Raw genomic sequence first — 20624 nt, 5'->3', positions numbered from 1 at the left:
TCCAAATCTTCGGTCAATCTTCCTCTCTTGTGCTCACAAGTTCATTACCTGATGTCAGAACTTACGGATTAGTTGCTGGATCCATTCCTGTAAATTGGTTCTGCATTCTTTCTAATTCCGATTTTTTTTAACGAATGTAGCTAGTGTTTATGGACTTAGAATCAACATTTCTAATACCATATTTCGATGAATATTAAAACACAACTTTAGTACCAGATGATGAGCAATTGAGTCAAAATCGATCGGACGCAGTGAGACAATGATCCTCTCTTCGTGTGGTGTACATCCGTGACTCTAGAATTCGATGAAGAATCATTCCCACAACTTCAGCTGTGTCGGGATCTAGTTTGCGGTGAAAGCCTGTCAATCTGCTAAGGTAACGTTCGTCTGGGTCTCTGCAAAGGATTTGGCGAAATCTTTGGGTCTTGACAATTTGTTCTTCAAACAAAGTACATATTTCATGAATTAAGTTCTTTTACGATGAAAATTAGCCGCTTTTCTGCAGCTGTGATTGGATTGAAATCCAATGGGGTCTCCCTGCGCAGGTTCGAATCCTGCTCACAGCGTTGAATCTTTTAAAAGTCATTAATTCCTTTGCAGAATTTGGATTTCGCGGAGCTTGAGCTTTGCATTCAATCGAAAGTAAATTTTCAACTGTGAAGAATCCGAAGTAATTTCAAGATGTCTAATTGAATAAATTATATGTCGAGACACAAAAAGTAATCAACTTCCAACACGAATCAGTTTCAAAACATTTGTCGAACTATCGTGAAATTTGGATGTTTGGGGGGGGTGGAATTAAGCAAAACAAGAAGCAATGCAATACATTTTCCCGCAGGTGATGAGTTTTTTTTAGGATCAGTTGAAAGTCAAGCTGAGAAAGTTCAACCTAATTTACAACTGACTCTCTAGGCCAATAATCTATTATATCAGCAGTCAATGAATTAGAAAAAGCAACTCCATGTGTGGAAAGGAACTCGACTGATCCAGGTTCCTGGCTTGAGGTGTGATAAGGCAAGGCGATATCAGCGGAGTAGAATTTTCTGGAAATATTAGAAGTGGAATGTTAACGGTCTTCTGCTGACCACATTCGTAAGAAACTGTGCATTAAGAACTGAATTTGAAATTAACGATGAAAATCAGACTTAGCCCTCTGCTTGTGGTGTAGCATTGTTGTTGTTGAGGCTAAGATTGACCAAAATAATCGATGGGGATCTTATCCACGACCTTCGTTGGAGCAGTTGGTGTGGAGAGCTCAACATGAAGAACCAAATACCAATTATTCATCTTGGCTATCTGAATTGCTTAGTTAAACATACTCCCAGTTTAATGTAAAAACCTTTGCTCTCAGAGCTAGATATTTTCATGTCAGCATGTTCCGATCTGAGAAGATACTCCACGAAGTAGATGTGACTTAAATTTTGACTCTAACGTCAGAGATGTTGACACATTTCTGCCCCAAAACAGCACTACCATTGTTATCAAATCAAACTGAACAAAGAACTAGTTCACTTAGACATTTCCTGTCTGCAGACTCTGCCAATGGACCGTTCAGGCCCGATGTAGGAATAGGGCGTGGTGACATCTGTTCACAAGTGGATCACTTCATTCTTGCTCATGATCCATAAACCGTAATTCATTTTGAACTTCTTAGCCATCAGCATGATAAGTGGTACATAATGCATAGGTTTGCTTCTCGAAAGAAAGAGCGAAATCTTATTCAATGCAGACGCAAATTCAAGTTGTCCCTGGTCGACCAGACAACAGATATCGTTAAACAAAGTGAATACAGAAAACAATCAATGTTTCCTGGGAGTCAAAAAGATGTACTGGGAGAACGGAAACATATATTTGGAACTAAAGTCAAATACCACTTTCAGACTAAATTTTCTTGAACCGTTATCTTAATTTGACCTTCATGTCCACCATTGCTGCAAAAATTATCTTAACAACTCAGAACTTTGTGTTCTTTGATATTGTCTCCTTCATGTTTCTCTCGATTTTGAAACTAAAAACGGGCAATAGTAATGCACCCTATTTCACTTGCAAAGATCAGAAGAAGATCAGTTTATAAGAGAACAAAAATAAAGCTACGTCTGTCTTTCGAGAGAAAACACAGTTACCATTTCGACTCCAAGAAGTCTTCTTCAGAAGTCAGCGCAATGAACTCGAAATAGTAGACCGAAAACGAAAAAAAGAAGCCATAATGCCACGAATACACCACCCGCAAGTGCATCAAGTCCTACTCGAATATGCTGTATTACTACTCTCAACATCAGTGGAGAACGGATCAAAGCTCATTCTGCAGTTGCCAACCTGGTATGACGGAGATTGTAAAGTCAGAAATATGATTAGGTAAAAAGCGGGATGAAAGCGGGATATCAGAAGTCTGAAAATAGCAAGTGCGTGCTTTGCTTTGAAGAAGGTTGGCAGTGATGAAAATGGAAATTAACTTCAGTGAGGGGGGCTTCATTAACACTCAGAATCGTTGCAACACACAGGGATGCAATTCTTTCTGCTGGGTTTCTGTTCTGCCATTTTATAATCACGACTGCTGTCAGGTTTGGTTTCCATTCCAGGCTTAGGTGACTGCCTGATGGAAGTTTGCACATTCGCCCAATTTCTGTGTGGTAGCTCTGGTTTGCTACCACATTCTGAACATTTGCAGGTTATTTGGATTCGCCATTGAACGCACACGGTTACAAAGACAGTGATGTGGAGAGTGTCTGGATAGGACGTACTTCAGAGGATTTTTGTGAAGGTAAATAGACAGAGTGGGGATAGTCTGCAGTTTCCTGGGTGAGCTACATGGACAGAGAGGGGTCAGGGTATTCTTCCCTGAGGGAGAGCCATTGTCAGAGTTGGATTAGTTGCTCTTACCTGTGTCAGTCACGCAGATATAGTAGGGTCAGTCTTCCCTTCCCTGGGCGAATTTCTTTCACAGAGTGGTGACAGTCTACTATTCCCTGCCTGAGTGAAACAAAAAGAGCGGCGTCAGTATTTTCTTCCCTCGATAATTTATGTTGACAGTCTGGCTTCTGTCTGCTCTTCTCTGGCGAGTGACATTGGAAGAGTGGGATTAGTGTTCATTCATTGGGTGAGTGCCATAGACAGAATGGGATCAGTCTGCTCTTCCCTGAGTGAATTACATTTATAGAGTGTGGTCAGACTGCTCTTCAGTGAATTACTTATATTGACCGTGTGGGATCAGTCTGCTGAGTTACACTGAGAGTGTGGGGTCATTCTGCCCTTCCCTCGGTGAGTAACACTGACTGAGTGGCGTCAGTTTGCTCTTCCCTCAGTGAGTTACATTGACAGAATGGCATCAGTCTACTCTTTCCTGTGCGAGATACATTGTCAGAGTGGCGTCAGTCTGTTTTTCACGGAGTGAGTTATTTGGACAGTGTGGGATCAGTCTGCTCTTCCCTGAGTGATTTGCATTGACAGAGTGGCGTCAGTCTGCAATTTCGTAGGTGTGTTAAAGTGATCGCGTGAGGTCAGAGTGCTCTTCCCTGGTTGAGTCACATTGACAGATTGGGCTTCATCTGCTCTTCCCTGGGAGAGTCATATTAACAGAATGGGGTCAGTCTCCTCTTTCTGAGTGAGTGATATCACAGAGTGCACTCAGTCTGTTCTTCCCTGGGTGAGCTACGTTAAGAGAGTGGTGTCAGTCTGCTCCTCCACGGGCGCATTACTTTCTCAGAATCGTGAGAGTCTGCTCTTCTCTGTCTGTGTTTAACAGCAAGTATGGTTTCATTACTGTCTTCGCTGGATGATTCACATAGACCCAATGGAATAAGTCTTCTCTTCTCTGAGTGAGTTACTTTGACAGAGTGGGGTCAGGCTCGTCTCCCTGCTTGTGTTTCATTGACAGAATCAGATCAGCCTGCTCTTTCCTGGATGAGAGACAGAGACAGGATGGGTACAGCCTGATCTTCTCTGAGTGGTGTCAGTCTGCCATTTGCTGGGTGATTTACATATAAAGTGTTGGATCAGTCTGCTCTTCCCTGGATGACTAACATTGACAGAGTGGCGTCAGTCTACACTTCCCTGGGTGAGTTATATTAACAGAGTGCGGTCAGGCCATAATTTCCTCGTTGAGTTACATTGATCGTGTGATGTCAGACTTCTGTCCCCTGGTTGAGTTACATTGACAGAGTGGGGTCCATCTGCTCTTCCCTGGGTGAGTTATGTTAGCAGTTTGGGGTCGGTCTGCTTTCCGCAATCCAGGAACGCCATCTCTCGCGGTTTCTTGTCAGTATCTCCATACGAAGGATTTGATGAGTTAACAAAAGTAACTAGTCCCCTACATCTTTGAGATAATTAAAGATGGGCAGTGAATCTTATCTCATTGAATGACAACTGTGTCCTAGAAATGCATTTCTAATAATTGCATGTTCTAATTCGACACTGCAAGCGGTCGGGAATAAATTGAGGAGAGGTGCAAGGTAGAATAATTAGAGTCAGGTGCACTGATGCCTAGGAGACATAACGCAAGATGTGAGTGTGGAGCTGATGGTGCAAGGCTCAGTGTCAATGCTATTGGTTCAGCATTTATTGCTCACTGTTCGCAATGACTCACACACCACTGCTGTCAATTCACAACAATGAGCCTGTTCATCTTTGTTTGAAAATCCCTGCGTGGTTAATGGGACGTGAGAGAAGATGAGCACATCCTCTTTATTCTGTCAGTTTAAACAGACGAAAATATCTGTTGGATGCCAATGCAAGAGGATACTGTCTTTTTCTGTGCCTTTTTAGTGGGGCATGCTCAGCATTGAAATGCCTGTTTTTGCAAAAGCAGAGTTCGATTGCCATTCATACTGAGCAACATTAATACAGAAAACGCGTTTTCGAATTCCTGTGATCAAGTGGTTCAGGCATTGCACATATGGACGAGAAATCTGGCTCTTAACGTGGCGCCATGGCTTAGCTGTGAAAGCAGCTCCCATCACACTGGTGCCTGCTCATTGTATTGAAAGCTCGTTATTTCTCGCAAGTATTGTGTTGCTGATCGAGAAACTCAGTGTCCTGTTTGAATTGCTGTACATTCTGATTTCGCGTTCCGGCTTCATTTTCCTGGTTTAAATCCAGTAGTGTAGGATGCTCTTTTTAACTACTATTTTAACCTGGAGATTCGTCCCGCAGTTCCACAAGCACTTCTGCTTCTCATCCTCTTATTCTCATTCCTTCATTCCCAGTTTTGTGGTAATTAAGTGGTGAGGCAGGAGACACTGCAGCATTCCCGGGAAATGTTGTGGTAATGGCACTGACACCACGACATGATCACCCTCATTCTCTGCTGTCACCATTCATTCGTTGTACACCAACAGTAAATGCATCGTTGTTCTTCTTCAGCTATCATGTAATTACTTTCTTTTTCTGTTGGATAAGGAATTCAACTTTAACTTCGAAAGGGTCTTTAGATTTTGAGGAAGAAATGTCTCCTTGCCTCAGGTCGAAGAGACAGACGCATTATCCAGAGAATGTGAGACTCCTTCGACCGACTCCAGCCAGGCGTCAGAAAGCCTCTCAGCATTTCGAATCTCAAACTGTCTCTGAATGTCAGGCTTTTCAAGAGCAGAAATGGGAAATGAGGGATAGGGACAGACAGAGAGTCGGAGAATGTGAAAAAGACCCAGGAGGATACAGAGACAAATATGAAAAAAACAAAGACACATATTGAGGCAGACACTGAAAGAAACAATTCTCCATTCGGCGTGACTGCTAAATAACGGAAACTAAAAGGAAATGTAGCCATTAAAACATAGCCTTCCACCAGCTCAGGAAAATGAAAGTAGCATGACAGCTGATTAAGTCCTTTTAAGATTGTAAATTCGATGTTTGTAAGCTCAAGAGTTATTTTGATAAATATCCTGATTCGACAGGTAAGATTATCATTTTCCCAACAGTATAATCTTGAAATCGAAAACTAACCTGTTTCCTGTCCATCTTAAGAAAAAAAAAACTGTTTCTCTCCACAGATGTTGCCAGTTGAAGCGTGTTTCTCTATCAATTCTTGTTTTTAGTTCATATTTCCAAAATCTGTATCTTTTTGATTTTTGATAACCTGGCACAACACCAAGCATTACCAGGTTCGGACCAGTGGTAAGAAATACTGGTACCACGATATATTTGCACAATAAAACATGCATTCCCTGTCCGAGAATAGAACCAACACTATTGTGGTTAGAGTTCCAAATCCTAACAACGAGATTACACGGAATGAAGACAGACGCTCTTGCACTTATTCTCAATGAAATGGATTTTCCATTTCATTTCTGATCAGTTTCACTGCAGATTGGTTTCTACTCGTCTTCAAGTTTTGCAGAATGGAAAATACCATTTGGCCATTTGGTGCAGTCTGGTTTAAAGACATTCATCTATTCTATTCCCAGTTTCCAGCTTTGGTCCATAACCTTATGTGTTCTGATGTTTCCAGTGCAAATGGCAGTGAGGTTCTCGCTTTGATCTTAGATGACACAACAATGGGATTAAAGTTTGACATAGTCACACTGTGTTATTACCCACAGAAAGAGACACACCGACACATTCCCCGGGAGTGGCAGAGTTCTCAGGATTGGACCAGCTCCTTGTGCTTCACTTCAGATGTCCGCTCCAACATGCAAGTTCAACCGCCAAAAGGCAGCTTTTGGTTAAACCAAAGCCAGTTCTACAGACAATGAGAGACGTTGCTCTAAGCTAGAATTTGAAGTGGACGAAAGAAACTGTAAATTCGAAAACCCAAACCCTTCCGTTCCTGACAGACAACAGGAATGGACTAGCTCGCTGCATCCTCGTGATTTTAAATGTGTACCGACAATCCCCTAATTCGACGTGTTACCAATTCCGTCACTGACCCAAAGACAGGTTTGGATGTGACAGTTTGTCTATAGGTAATGTAATCATCCACATCAGGGAAGCAGCATTCACAAGGTGAAAAATCAGCAAACATAATCACCGTCACTGTTTCACTTGGAATTCCCTACTCTGTGAAACATTTCCTTTCACTTTACTTTCACACTTGAAGTGTTTTACATTCCAGAGCCTGAACTAATTCAGCGAGAAACCACTGGTCATTTCGAGCCCGTCATCCGGAATGAGGCGAGTTGAACGTTGCCTTTCTTGCTGCCAACACATCAGCGCAGCTCAAAACGAGCTCGTGTTAGCATCAGTCTTTACTTAACTTGCTGCAATATATCTGCTGAACAACATCAGATTATCACAGCATTGCCTTCTTCACATTGAAACCAAGAGTGATAATATGAACCGACTTGGAAACTTGGAGAGAGAAACACTGCTGACGAAGACGATTATGACGTGAAGAGCAGGCACTAGAGTTTGTTCAGGTCCCAAAAGCTACTGCAGTATCAATGGACATCCCTGCATACGAGTCTGAGTTTGCATTGCCCAGAACAGGCTTTCATTCCCAGTCAGGAAATGAAGATTTAATGCTCTTCTTGTGAATTATCCGAATGAAAACTAAATCCTGGTTGCACCCAGAACACACACACGGATCCTGCCAGAACAATTCAGTGATCGATCAGCATCTGTCTGGAATGACAATGGCAGCAAATACAAGCGAAAGCTATCACCACAATTACCCCTCCAAGGTTTTTGCGTTTCCCAGTTGAATATATTTCGCTGCTTCTTCAAAGTCACTTCATCTAAATCCTTGCCTCATGTCATCATGCCTGTACCCCGCTACTGAGGACATCCAGGGTTCTGCGGAGTAACTCCAAATCTCAATCTCTCGAGTAATTAGGGATAGACGGTGCATCCCATCACATTGAGCAATGACTTTGTCCCAGTAATACGTTTCCAAAAGCTGCAGATTCTAAGGGAACACTTGCAAGCTGTCGGGAATAAGTTGTGATTCGGAGATGCCGGTGTTGGACTGGGGTGTACCAAGTCAAAAATCACACAACACCAGGTTATAGTCCAACAGGTTTAATTGAAAGCACACTAGCTTTCGGAGCGACACTCCTTCATCAGGTGATTGTGGAGGGCTCGATCGTAACACAGAATTTATAGCAAAGATTTGCAGTGTGATGTAACTGAAATTATACATTGAAGAATTGATTGTCTGTTAAGCCTTTTTTTTAAAAGTTGCATTCTCGGGTTAGCTGTTAACAATGGTAAAAGCTAGACAATATGTTGAAGGCGTTAGCCCCGGTGTTCTCTGTCTCTGACCTGATGTTTAGATTGATTTCAATCCAAAAAGTGAGATAACAGAGTTTTACATAATTTCATGCAGTTTTTGAGCTCAGAGTTCTACATGAATGTATGTAGTTTCTGAGCAAAGTACAATGTAACTCTGAAAGTACCAAAAAAAATCATCACACAAAATATATGTGTGCGTGTGGGTCTTTGTCTGTGTGTGTGTCTCCAGCGAAACCAAAAACTAACAACTCATGAACAGAAACAGAACTGACAAAGAGAACATATTTTCAGACACACGGACTCTTGAATGCTGTCTGTGAGGCAGAGCGAGTCATCTGGGTCATGGGCTGCTCACACAAATTGCAGCGAGTCAATTCCAAATGGTGCTTTCAACGTACTGACGCCTTAGAGCACCAATACTGCCAGGAAAGTGCTCAAGTAACATGAATCAGAACTGACTAACAATGAACCATTAAAAGTGAAGATTACCAATTACAGTCTCGATTAGACGAGGTGAACATTTGGGCTGATGTCTCCACCGGATCGAGAGTACCAATCACCAGCCTCTCTCATCAGGAGAGAAATTAAGGAAATTATGGAAAAGTAACCAAGTTTCGTATCGCACTTTCCCTCCTTTTCGCAACAACAACAGAAAACTGTGAGCAGACTCAATGTAGAACCTAATTTCACATCAACAGGGAAATAAATATCTCCATTCACTTTCAGAGAAACTGTGAAAAATGCAAATTGTCTGGAATATGAAAGTTTGGCACAGCCTGTTTTTAAGTCGCATATTATGCTGGTGGCCTTTCGAGCTGGAGGGGAACGTGACAACTACAGCAGAAGGGGAAAACAGCGTGGGCACTGACATGTTGGTTGTTTTCTGCTGTGCCACATCACAGCCGGGTTCGTAGAAATGACTACTTTTTCTGTTCAACTTTAACAAAACACATCCCTGCAAAACGTTGCCAGCTTCATCCATTAGCACACGTGGCCGCGCAGGGATGCAAACACAAGCCTTGTTAAGAAGTGGAATCTGAAATCAGAGTCTCAGGTTGCTCAGCCACGCGAGCACATAGGCCAAAACCAGAATCCCAAGAGCATGTACCTGATGATACCCTGCAGCATACTCACAGCAACGGTACCAGTTCTGCAGAATAAGCGGTGAGGAGGAATTGCTCTATCTGAGCGGTCGTACTTGTTGTTCTCATCAGAAAATATGGCTTTGAATTTGCTAGCCCATATCTGCTGCCATGCTGAAACGGAATGCAATTCCGATTACTCGCTGTATAAAACTTTACTCATTTTCTCCCCTGAGATAAAGTGATCACTGGAGATGATGAATTCTGCTCCTGCCAGAAACGCCGACTCTCCTGCTGCTCAGATGAACTGAAAAGCTGGTTTAGCACTGGAATCCGAGAATGGCAGAACACGTAGCAAGACTATTCGAAACCCAGAGCCAATAAGAGTTCCAACTTTCATGTTATTACTCCATAATAGTGCATTATCCAGCAGAGCCATGAACAACTGCCACCTGGCTGCAAGCTGAGTTAGAAACCTATGTGGGAATCAAGAACATGTAACTCACTTATTGTCGGTAAATCAAACAGTTCTCACTTTGAGGTGTGCAAAAATTAGTTCCTATACATATTCAGGGAAGGTCAAAAGCGATCTGAGATGTCAAAGAGGTGGTCACTGTTCGTGATTGCGCTTTGTTCGAGTTGTGAAAAGGCGTCCCGCTTTAGTCACATTCACGTTTCTTGTTGATGACTGAATCAGACAGAAGGTATTTCACCAGAGCTGCACGTAACTTGCAATCCTCTCCCTCGCTGTCATACTTTCCTGGAACTCTGTGAGAACAAGAAAACAAAGTACATACTGTCATTTGGAATCCTGTCTGTGATCTCCTCATTTTCAGTTACAACATGGCTTAGACTTCAGGCCACACGGTAATATCAGACACAGTATGAGAACAAGAGACGATAGTTCATCTGTGCCTGTAAATCCTTTCATTCTGAATGAACTGTATCCGTGTTTGCTGCTTCGAAACTCGAATATGTGAACTGCTCCAAACTATGATTGAGGATTTCTGGTTTTGGTTGACACACGTTGAGAAACGCCAGACAGCGTTCAAATGAAGCTTTCAGAGCACATTTTCGGATGTATTTGACAGAGACTAACATCATGAATCCAGTGTTCGCTGTGACAGAAGGAAATGAATGCTCTCCTTGTTACTGATCCAGGCCACCTTCGCATGTAAAGCAAATGCGGTCCTGTTGTTACAGAAAGGATCAGTGCCCGGTAACTGTGTCCTTAAAGTGGACATGATCGAAAAAATAAAGAATACCATATTGAAATGTCCAGGAAATATTGGCTGAAAAGGCGCAGACAATTTTGCCTGCAGCGCCAAGACATGGAACATATGTGACTGCACTCTTAAACAGGATGGCCAGCAGTGATATACACATCGCCACGTATGAAGGACCACTACGAATAGAAATTTGAGAATGAAATTCACGCAGCAGGTATTCGGAATTATATTCTTTCCACCGCTACAGTAGTATTGGGCGAGTAAATTGAAAACAAGGCTTGCTGATGAGTATGCAATAAAGCCCCATCGATCATGATATGAAAGACTGTCGTCCATAAAGAGGGAACAACAATGTTTCTTCTAAGCTTTGTACTGGGCCACTTTCACACAAACTGATACTGCTACTCTCCAGAAAATATCAGGGCTCGTGGCATGCACTCTTAGAAATGGTGACCATCAGTGCTGGAAACATCCCTGCATATTCAGAACAAGGAAGTAAACATATCGAATTAAAGCGAAGATGGAAATTAATTGGACTGATATTCCCTTTCACCACAACAGCTAAAATGTGCGGGGATATACAGAGTAAGGTTGACTGACCAGGTCACTTTGACACACAAGCCTATCTTTCTTTCTGTCCGTTTTTTTTTGAAGCGCCGATCCTTTCCGTAGGAGATGAAGATGATTACTGCTCCACCACAGGATCACAGTGGGGCCAGAGACCCGATCGAGCTGCTCAGAACAGTTCGTGTTTGCCTAAAAACACTGAAACTGAGATTGATGACACGTAGACACGGTGTAACAGCTGCCAACAGATGTGGAGGGTTTTGGGACGGATTAGGACCCACTCTGGGAAAAAGACTGGATCCTAAGACTGGGGAGTAAGTGTTCAGGGAGAGGACTGGAGAATGGGGTTAAGAACGATATTAGCCAAATCGAATGGCGGAGCAGGCTGGATATTCTGAAAGCGCTAACCGTCCTCCTTTGTCTTCCAATCTCTGGCCATCTGGTATCTAAGGAAATTTTAGAGACTGGGAAAATGTTTGGAGAGGAAGCAATAAATGTGAAGCTGAATATAAAGTTTGAAGTCAGGGCAAGTTCAATGAAAAGGAAGTTTGTAGAAAGGCAGAGGGACATGGAGATGGAAAAAGAAGTGTCACCAGTCCCGAAATCTCATTCGGTTTTCATTTTCAAGATGCGACCGGACCTGCTGAGAACTTCCAGCAATTTCATTTGTTGATTCTGAAACAGAAGATGGGAGTGATCCTGGACCAATCAGCTCTCCAATGTTCTAGGAATATTTGACTTACCCGTTCGATCAGATCACGTTTGTCCCACACTGAAACCTCAGAATCCTTCCCCACCCCCACCCTCGTTACTGGCAATAAACTGTTCAATACATAAACTTACAGGAGCACACACAAGAACAATTACAAAACGTTCAGGGAGAACTCCGTTCCGTTCCATCAGCACATTCTGAATCAGTTAATTGTTGTTCAGGACCCATGAGACATTAAGCGTCTCTGTCAGACCACTAACAAATGGCCATTCGCGTTCTGTGTCTTTGAACACTTTGGTTGGTGCACGGATGTAGTGGAATCTCACGTTTAGAAATGGACATCATTCATAGTATTTTCAGCTGCACTGACAAAGTTGACTCTGGCGCTTCCAGTGAAGTGCAGACAGTTTTCACTCAGAAACCGGAATGTGATCAAAGCAGGAGGACATATGTGTCAATGAAAGCAACAAGAACGCTCCATCAGCGTTCGTTTGCAATTCTGCATGTGGAACGAAGAGCTGGATCTCTATTAAACAGTGAAAACGACTATTATGGGGCTTGGACGCACGACTCTCTGATTAAAAACCTCACATTTCATCGAACTGAGATATGCAGGCTTGGCACACGACGAATTAATTTGCTATTTCATTCTGAGCACAATTCACCTGGCACAGCAATTTGCAAAGTTCCAGCTCATTCCTCCCAATCACAAAGAATAAAATTTACACCTTTCACTTTTGTTATTTCTTCAAAATATTACAATCTATTTAGCACTTGTCCTGGCATTTAAGATTCAACCCGAATATTTTCATACGAAGTGATTTCCAGTCACTCTGGCGAACAGTAAATCAGTCAGAATGTTACCTTAGGAAACCCAATCATTTCCGTTTACAGTGTTGGGAATTTCCCATCTGCTGACGAGACAGAGTCCTCACAATCAACATTTTCTTTGTTCTTCCTGCCTAAAACGTTTACCACTTTTTATGTTCAAGACAGGAGTTTTGTTGATAACACATTCCAAGAACAGGAACAACCTTCCAATCTCCTGAAGCCGTTTCCAATTTAAAATGGAAGCTTTGTTCCTTTCCCACGGGAAGAGCAGTTAATGAGAAAGGAGTTTCCACGAGCTGTGTCCCAGGGTTTGGCAGGAAGCCCTGATTGAAGCTGCAGTGGCCGCTTTGAGTTGGCATCGGGGGATTGGAGAACATGGTGTCGTATTCGGCTGCGTGTAACCGTCTTACTCCCTATGTACTCGGGTTGAATCATGGATGAGTTTTCGGAACAATGCTGCCTTCCAGTCTCTGGCCATCTGCTATCTAAGGAAATAGAAACAGTTATTTGTTAGTTCGAAGTTATGGGCAATGTGAAAGATTGAACAGTTCTGATTCAAAACTGGAGACTGGGAAAATTGTTGGAGAGGAAGTAATAAAAGAGAAGCTGAATATAAAGTTGGAAGTCAGGAGACATTCAATAAAAAGGAAGAGTGTGCAAAAGCAGGTGGAGATGGACATGGAAAAGAAGTGCCACTAGTCCCGAAGTCTTAAATCGATTTATATTTCCAAGATGCTACCAGACCTGCTGAGATTTTCCAGTAATTTCATTTGTTGATTCTGAAACAGAAGATGGCAGTGATCCTGGACCAAACAGCTCTCCCGTGCTCTGGGTATATTTGACTTACTGTGTCTATGTCCCACACTGAAACCTCACGATCCTGCAGCACCTCCATTCTCGTTCCTGACAATATACTGTTCATTACGTTAAACACAAGAAGAACAATTGCAAAACGATGAGTGAGAGTACCCTTCGGATTCCATCAGAACAATCTGAATCACTGAAAATTGGTTCAGGACCCATGTGACATTGATCCGTCTCTGTCAGACCCCTCGCAAGTGGCCATTCGCTTTCCGTGCCTTTGAACACTTTGGGTGGTGCATGGTTGGTTTGGAACCTCACATTTTCAAACGGACATCATTCATTGTATTTTCGGCTGCATTGATAAAGTTGTCTCTGGCGCCACCAGTAAAATGGAAACAGTGTTCACTCAGAAACCGACGTGTGATCAAAAGCAGGTGGACAGATGTGTCAATGAAAGCAGCAACAATACTGCACGTGGAACGAAGAGCCGGAATTGTATTAAGCAGTGAAAGCGCCCATTGTGAGGCTTGCACACACCACCCTCAGATTAAGCATCTCACACTGCACCGACTGAGCTAACCAAGCACGGTGCACTGTGGATTAGTTTGCTATGACATTGTGAGCATATTTCATCAGCAATTTGTTAGGATCCAGTTCATTCCTCCTCATCACAAAAATATCATTCACACCTTTCACTTCAGTTATTCCTTCAAAGCATTACAATCTATTCCCCACTTGTCCCCGGATTTAAGTTTCAACCTTAATATCTTCATATTTTTACCCACACCTTTCTGTCGCTGATGTGATTTCCAATCTCTCTGGCAGACAGTAAATCAGTCGGGAAATTACCTAAGGAAACCCAATCATTTCCCTTTACAGTTTTGGGCATTTCCCATCTGCTGACGAGACAGAGTCGTCTGAATCAACACTTTATTTGTTCTTTCTACCTAAAACCTTTACCACTTCTTATTTTCAAGTCAGGAGTTTTATTTAGAACACGTTCGAAGAACTGGAGCAATATTCCAATGTCCTGAAGCCCTTTCCAATTTAAAGTGAAAGTTTTGCTCCTTTCACACGGAAAGAGCTGTTACTAAGGGACCAGTTTCCACGAGTTGTTTCCCATGGCTTGGCAGAAAGCCGCTGATTGATGCTGCAGTGGCTGCTTTCTGTTGGCCTCGGGAGCTTGGAGAAAGTGATGTCGTATTCTGCTGCGTGTAACCCCATGGTCGGGGTAAATGCTTGTGCCGAAATATTTGAGGCTTATTCCCTGGGTGGGCTCGAACCACCAACATTTCAGCCAAATGCACTGACCATTTGAGAGACAGAAACTGGCAACGCAGATATCCAAAAGCAAAGTTATCGACGGGATGTGAGGATCTGTCCGACAGCAGGAACTTGCGTTTTTTCAGAGACAGTCGCTGATTTTATCAGCGAGAGGGTAAGCACACAGAGGAGCTGCAAACACTCAAATTAATAGGCATCCACACATGCGCAGTTCTCTCACATCGTTGCTGACTGACAATGCTGGTATTTGAAGCCACCACTCGATAGAAACTGAAGCTTAAAATCCAGCACATTAGACCGCACGACCACGCTATCACACAAAAGCCAGCACTCAGATTTGTTATGACTAGTGTTTCAGCATGGATTCACTTCAGACACTAAGACCTCGCAAATTTTGTAATGAAATTGGCGTAATTTAAGAAGAAAGACCAAAAAACATGTACAGACAGGGAACAGGCCCTTCATCCATTCAAGCCTGAGCCGATCCAAATCTACTGTTTAAACCTGTCACCCAATTCCTAAGCATCTGTATCCCTCTGCTCCCCACCTACTCATGGATCTGTCCAGACGCCTCTTAAATATATCTACCGTGATTACCTCTCCCGTCTCTGCTGGGAACGCGTTCCAGACTTCCATCACCCGCTGTGTCAAGTAGTTGCCGCGTGTCTCCCTCTTAAACTTTTCACGTCTCACCTTGAAAGCGTGACCTGTCGGTATTTAATCCTTCAACCTGGGAAATAAAACTTTTCTCTATCTACCCTCTCTGTACCCTTCATGATTATGTAAACCTCAAAAAGGTCTCCCTCAAACTTTCCTTTTTTCTAATGAAAACCAACCTAACCTACTCAACCTCTCTTCCGAGATTGCACCATCCATATGAGGCAACATCCGCTGAAACCTTTTACACGCCCTCTCCAAAGCGTCCACATCCTTTTGGTAATGTGGCGACCACAAATTTACACATTATTCTAAGTGTGGTCAGACCAATGTATTGTTCAGTTTTAACATGACTTGTTAGCCATTTTATTCAATACCCCATCCAATGAAGCCAAACATATTCTATGCCTGCTTGACCACTCTATCCACCTGTGCAGCAAACTTCAGTGTATAATGGACCTGCACTCACAGATCTCTCTATCCATCAACGTTTTTTCCCTCAAAGCTGTTCCGTTCATTGTATAACCCCATCTAGAATTCGACTGACCGAAATGCGTCACCTCACATTTGTCTGTTTTGAACCCCAGCTGCCACTTTTATGCCCAACTTTCCAGTATATCTATATCCTCCTGTATTCTTTAATAGTCACTTATAATTTCTGCTAGTCCAGAAATCTTCGTGTCATCTGCAAACTTTCTGATTATTGCAACAGTGCTCTCTTCCAGATCATTTAAGTATATCTCAAACAGCAGTGACCACTACACTGACCCCTGTGGAGCACTACTGGTCATCTTTCTCCATTTCCAGAAACTCCATTCAACTGCCACTCTGTCTCCTATTACTCAACTAATTCTTTATCCACCTGTCTAGAACACCCTGCACACCATGTTACTTTACGTTCTGTATTTGGTTACCATGGGGAACCTTATCTAACTCCTTACTGTAGTGCATGTATATGACATCAACAGCCTTTCCTTCATCTATCAACTTAGGCACTTCCCCGAAAGACTCAATGCCTCTCACTGATATGCACATTATTTTCTAAATATGAATAGATCCTATCACTCAGTACCTTCTCCAGCAACTTTCCCAACACTGATGTTAGGCCCATTGTTCTGTAGTTATCCGGAATATCCCTACTATCCTTCTTTTACAGGGGACAATATGAGCAACGTTCCAGTCGGCCAGAACCTCACCTGTGCTGAAGGATGCCACGAAGATATCTGTCAGGGCCCCAGCTATTTCCTCTCTCACATCACTCAGGAACCAGGAATAGATCCCATCCGTTCCTGGGGATTTGTCCACATTCATTACCCTTAGCCTGCCCAACACAGCTTCCCTACTTATGTCAACATGATCCAGATTAATCAAATGTCTTCCTCTAGACTCAACATTCATCATGTTCCTCTCCTCAGTGAACACTGATGCAAAATAATCATTCAGAATCATACCCATTCTCTCAGATTTGACATACAGCCTTCCTTAATTTTCCTTTAGTGGACCAATCCTTTCTCTGGTTACCCGCTTGCTTCTTATATATGAATAATAGGCTTTAGGATTCTCCTTAATTGTGCTAGCGTGAAGTTGTTTCATGACCCCTTTTAACACCCTTGATTCCTCGTTTAAGACTTGTCCTACACTTCTCATGTTCCTACAGGGACCATTATGTTGTTAGCTGCCGAGGCGTTATGTATGCTTCCCTTTTCCTCTTGGCGAGTCATACAATTGTCCTGTCATCAACAGTTCACGAATATTGCCTCTCAAATCCTTTACCTTCAACGGGACATGCCTATCCTGCACTATATTTAACCTATCTTTGAAAGCCTGACACATATGAACTGTGGACTTTCCTACAAATAGCTGTGTCCAATCCACATTACCGACCTCCTGCATAATTTTGATATAATTAGCTTTGGCCCAGTTTCGTACTCTTTCCTTAGGACCACTCTCATCTTTGTCAATGAGTAATCTAAAACTTACAGAATATTGGGCACTTCCCAAAGAAATCACCCACGGCAACTGCTATCACCAGCCCTGGCTTATTCCCCAATATCAGTTCCAATATGGCCTATTCCCTCGTCGGACTATTGATATACCGCTCCAGAAAACTCACCTGGAGGCTTCTTACAAATGGTATCCCATCCAGACCACTGACGCTAAGAGTATCCTTGTCAATGTTGGGAAAACAGAAATCTCCAATCAACACTAAATTATTGCCTCTACGTCTTTCCATGGTCTGTTTAACTATTTTTTTCTTTCACCTCACGCTCTCTGTGATACAGCCCCAAAAATCTAACCTCACCCTTCTTATTTCACTGCTCCATCCATAGTGTCTCACGACCCAAGCCCTATATGGTGTCCTCCTTTCGCACAGCCATGATATCATCCCTGACCAGCAATGCAACTCCTTCCCCTTTTACTTCCCTCCCTGTCCCGTCTGAAGCGTCTATATCCTAGAACATTTGGTTGCCAACCATGCCCTTCCATCAACTAAATCTCTGTGATCGCAATAACCTCATATTCCAGGCACCAACCTCGGCCCTAACTTCATCTGTCTATACTCCATGCATTAAAGTAGATGCATTTCAGGCCACCAGTTCTTTTGCATTCATCTGCTCTCTGCCTACTCTTCCCATTATTAATGCTATCTTCCAGATTCTTAGCGTTTCCAGTTTCCACCTCACTGCCGACTTGTTTAATCTTGTGGTTCCCAGCCCCCTGCCACATTAGTATAAAACCTCCCCAACAGCAGTATCAAAAACTCCCGAAAGGAAATACGTTCCCATCTGGTTCAGATGTAGATCAATTTTCTTATAGTTCCACATCCCCAGAACTGGTCACAAAATCCAACAAATCTGAAACCCGCCCTGCAGCACCATTCCTCAACTCACGTGTTCACCGTGCCGTTTTTTTTATTCATTTCTCCGCTGGCAGTCACATGGCACAGGCAGTAATTCCGACATTACTACCTTTGAGGTCCTCCTCTTTAATTTCTCTCCTAGCTCCTTAAATTCTCCCTGCAGGTCCTCATCTCGTTTTCTTTTCGTTGGTGCCTGTATGCACCAAGACAACTGACTGTTCATGATCCCCTTTTCGAATGCTCTTCAGCTGATGGGCGACATCCCTGGCCTGAGCACCTGGGAGGCAACATAACTCTCCAGAATTGCTGACACTTCACAGTGAGTCCACCCGCAGCTCCAGAGTAGACACGCGGTCAAACAAGTGCTGCAGCTGGACATACTTCTTGCAAGTGAAAGTTTAGAAAACCTTTACAAGGATTTGCAAGGTTTGTGCTGCTTGGACATGAGAACGAAACTGAATAGGCTTCGTCAGCTTCCCAGGAGTTTCAGTGCTTATGTTTGGCCTCACAGAAGCTTATAAAATCATGAGGAAGACAGACAGAGTAAATAGTCAGGGAGCACTTCTTCACAAGATACGCTAGTTCAAATCTACATAGCAAACGTTTAACGTGAGAGAGGAAAATTTTAAAAGGGATGTGAGGGACACATGTTTTTTCACACAGAAATTTTGTGTGTGTAGAATGACTTGCCACATTTAGTGGCAGAGTCTGGTGCACTCACAACATTTCAAAGGCATCTGAATGGGTGTCTAGACAGGAAGACCTCGGAGAGATAAGGCACAAATATTGGCAGAAATGTATGGATTAATTTCGTTTATCTATTCAGCAAGGGCAAGTTGGATCATGGGATTTGTTTCCATGCTCGACAAGTCTGAGATGCTCCAGCCACCGGCAACAGTTTGAATACACCATTTGCAAAAAAAAACGCATGATTTTTGTTACTCAACCAGCGAGTTTGGCTATTTTGTTTGGAGGGTGGATGAGCCCAACCGATCCAGAGATGAAGGTTTTCCGGATATTTGCTGCCAATGACCATTCTTCTTGACACTTTCCCAAGTTCGCCATCAAAGATATTGGCTGAAGAAAAATACTTCACGTATCGCATTACCCACTTTGCTCTCCAGCGAATCCAAAATCTGAAAGCTCTTAACGTGGAACAGAATCAAAACTGAAAAGGCAGTACCATGATCAGACACACCGAAGCTTAAGTGCTGTCTGTGAGGCACTGTGAGTCGTCTCTGACATGAACTGTTCGCACAAATAACAGCAATGCATTTTCCAAACCTACTGGAGATTTAGTGTATTGCCAAGTCCCAGAAAGTGCTCAAGTATAATAAAACAAAACACAACAACGAACCATTAAAAGTGAACATTTCCAAATATATCCGTGATTAAATTAGGCCATCAATGCGCCGGTGCCCCCATCTGATCGAGAGAGCCAATCACCTTTCTCCCTTAACAGTACAGTAATGAAGGAATTTTCTGATCTCAAATCAGGTTTCCAGCATCTGCAGTCCTCACTTTTGCCTAGTTCCTTCAGTGTCGCTGGTTCCCAATTCAAGAACTCCATCTCTGGCGGTTTCATGTCTGTACCTCCATGCTGTGGAGTTGAAGAGTGAAGAAAAGTAACTCACCCCCTCCATCTCTGGGGTAATTAGGGGCTGAAAGTGAATCGTATCACATTGAAGTACATCTACAAGCGACTTAATTTCTGTCTTTTATTGGGAACCATCTCTTTCATTGTAACCATCAGGAAAGACCATTTCGACCGCTAAAAAAAAAATGAATATGTCACTAACCTTTGTTTGTTTCATGTCCAAGAATACTCAGATCAATAGCTCCCTTGATTACCTCTGCTGGTCATGTTCGCAAAGAGATCGAGCAAATTGCCAAGTGTGATTTTCCTTTCAATAAATAATTTTGAATCAATTTTGCTGCAAATATCTTGTCCTAACTTTGTGCTTTTCTTCTTTTACATTGGTGTTTCGCACCTTACAAATGACAGCAAAGGTATGAAAGGAGATGGAAACATTTAACTCAAGTCAGCGGCAGCTTTCAATGAGATCACGGCTGATTTGGTCAATGCTCAGGGGGCGATTGTGTCTGTAGTCATGGCCGAGTGGTTAAGGCGATGGATTAGAAATCCATTGGGGTTTCCCCACGTAGGTTTGAATCCTGCTGACTACGTTATGAATGCTTTCCTGCTGGAACAATTCAAAGTTCAGAAAGCCTGTTTTGCAAACCAGCCTGTAATTTGATTAGACTTGTAAGACTCGAGTTCTTCATCAGAAATGCTCCACATTTAAAACATTATCTCTGTTTCTCTTTCCAGATACACTGCCCGACACATCGGGTTTCTGCAGTTGTTATTGAACGCCCTGAGCAGAAGTGCTGCTTTTCATTAGATTCCTTTCATCCCTTGTCCTCTGTTCTCT

General features: G+C 42.8%; 1 non-coding gene across 1 annotated transcript; it reads left to right on the top strand.

Moving 5' to 3' along the window:
- The first annotated feature begins 20294 nt into the window (after positions 1–20294).
- On the top strand, positions 20295–20376 carry trnas-aga (transfer RNA serine (anticodon AGA)). The gene has a single exon. It is a non-coding gene; the product is annotated as a tRNA-Ser (tRNA).
- The last annotated feature ends 248 nt before the right edge of the window (positions 20377–20624 follow it).

The sequence above is a fragment of the Chiloscyllium punctatum genome, chromosome 13 (assembly GCF_047496795.1).
Source record: "Chiloscyllium punctatum isolate Juve2018m chromosome 13, sChiPun1.3, whole genome shotgun sequence".
Lineage (NCBI taxonomy): Eukaryota > Metazoa > Chordata > Chondrichthyes > Orectolobiformes > Hemiscylliidae > Chiloscyllium > Chiloscyllium punctatum.
Note: the sequence above shows the minus strand (reverse complement) of the source record. Positions and strands in the feature narration are given on the sequence as shown.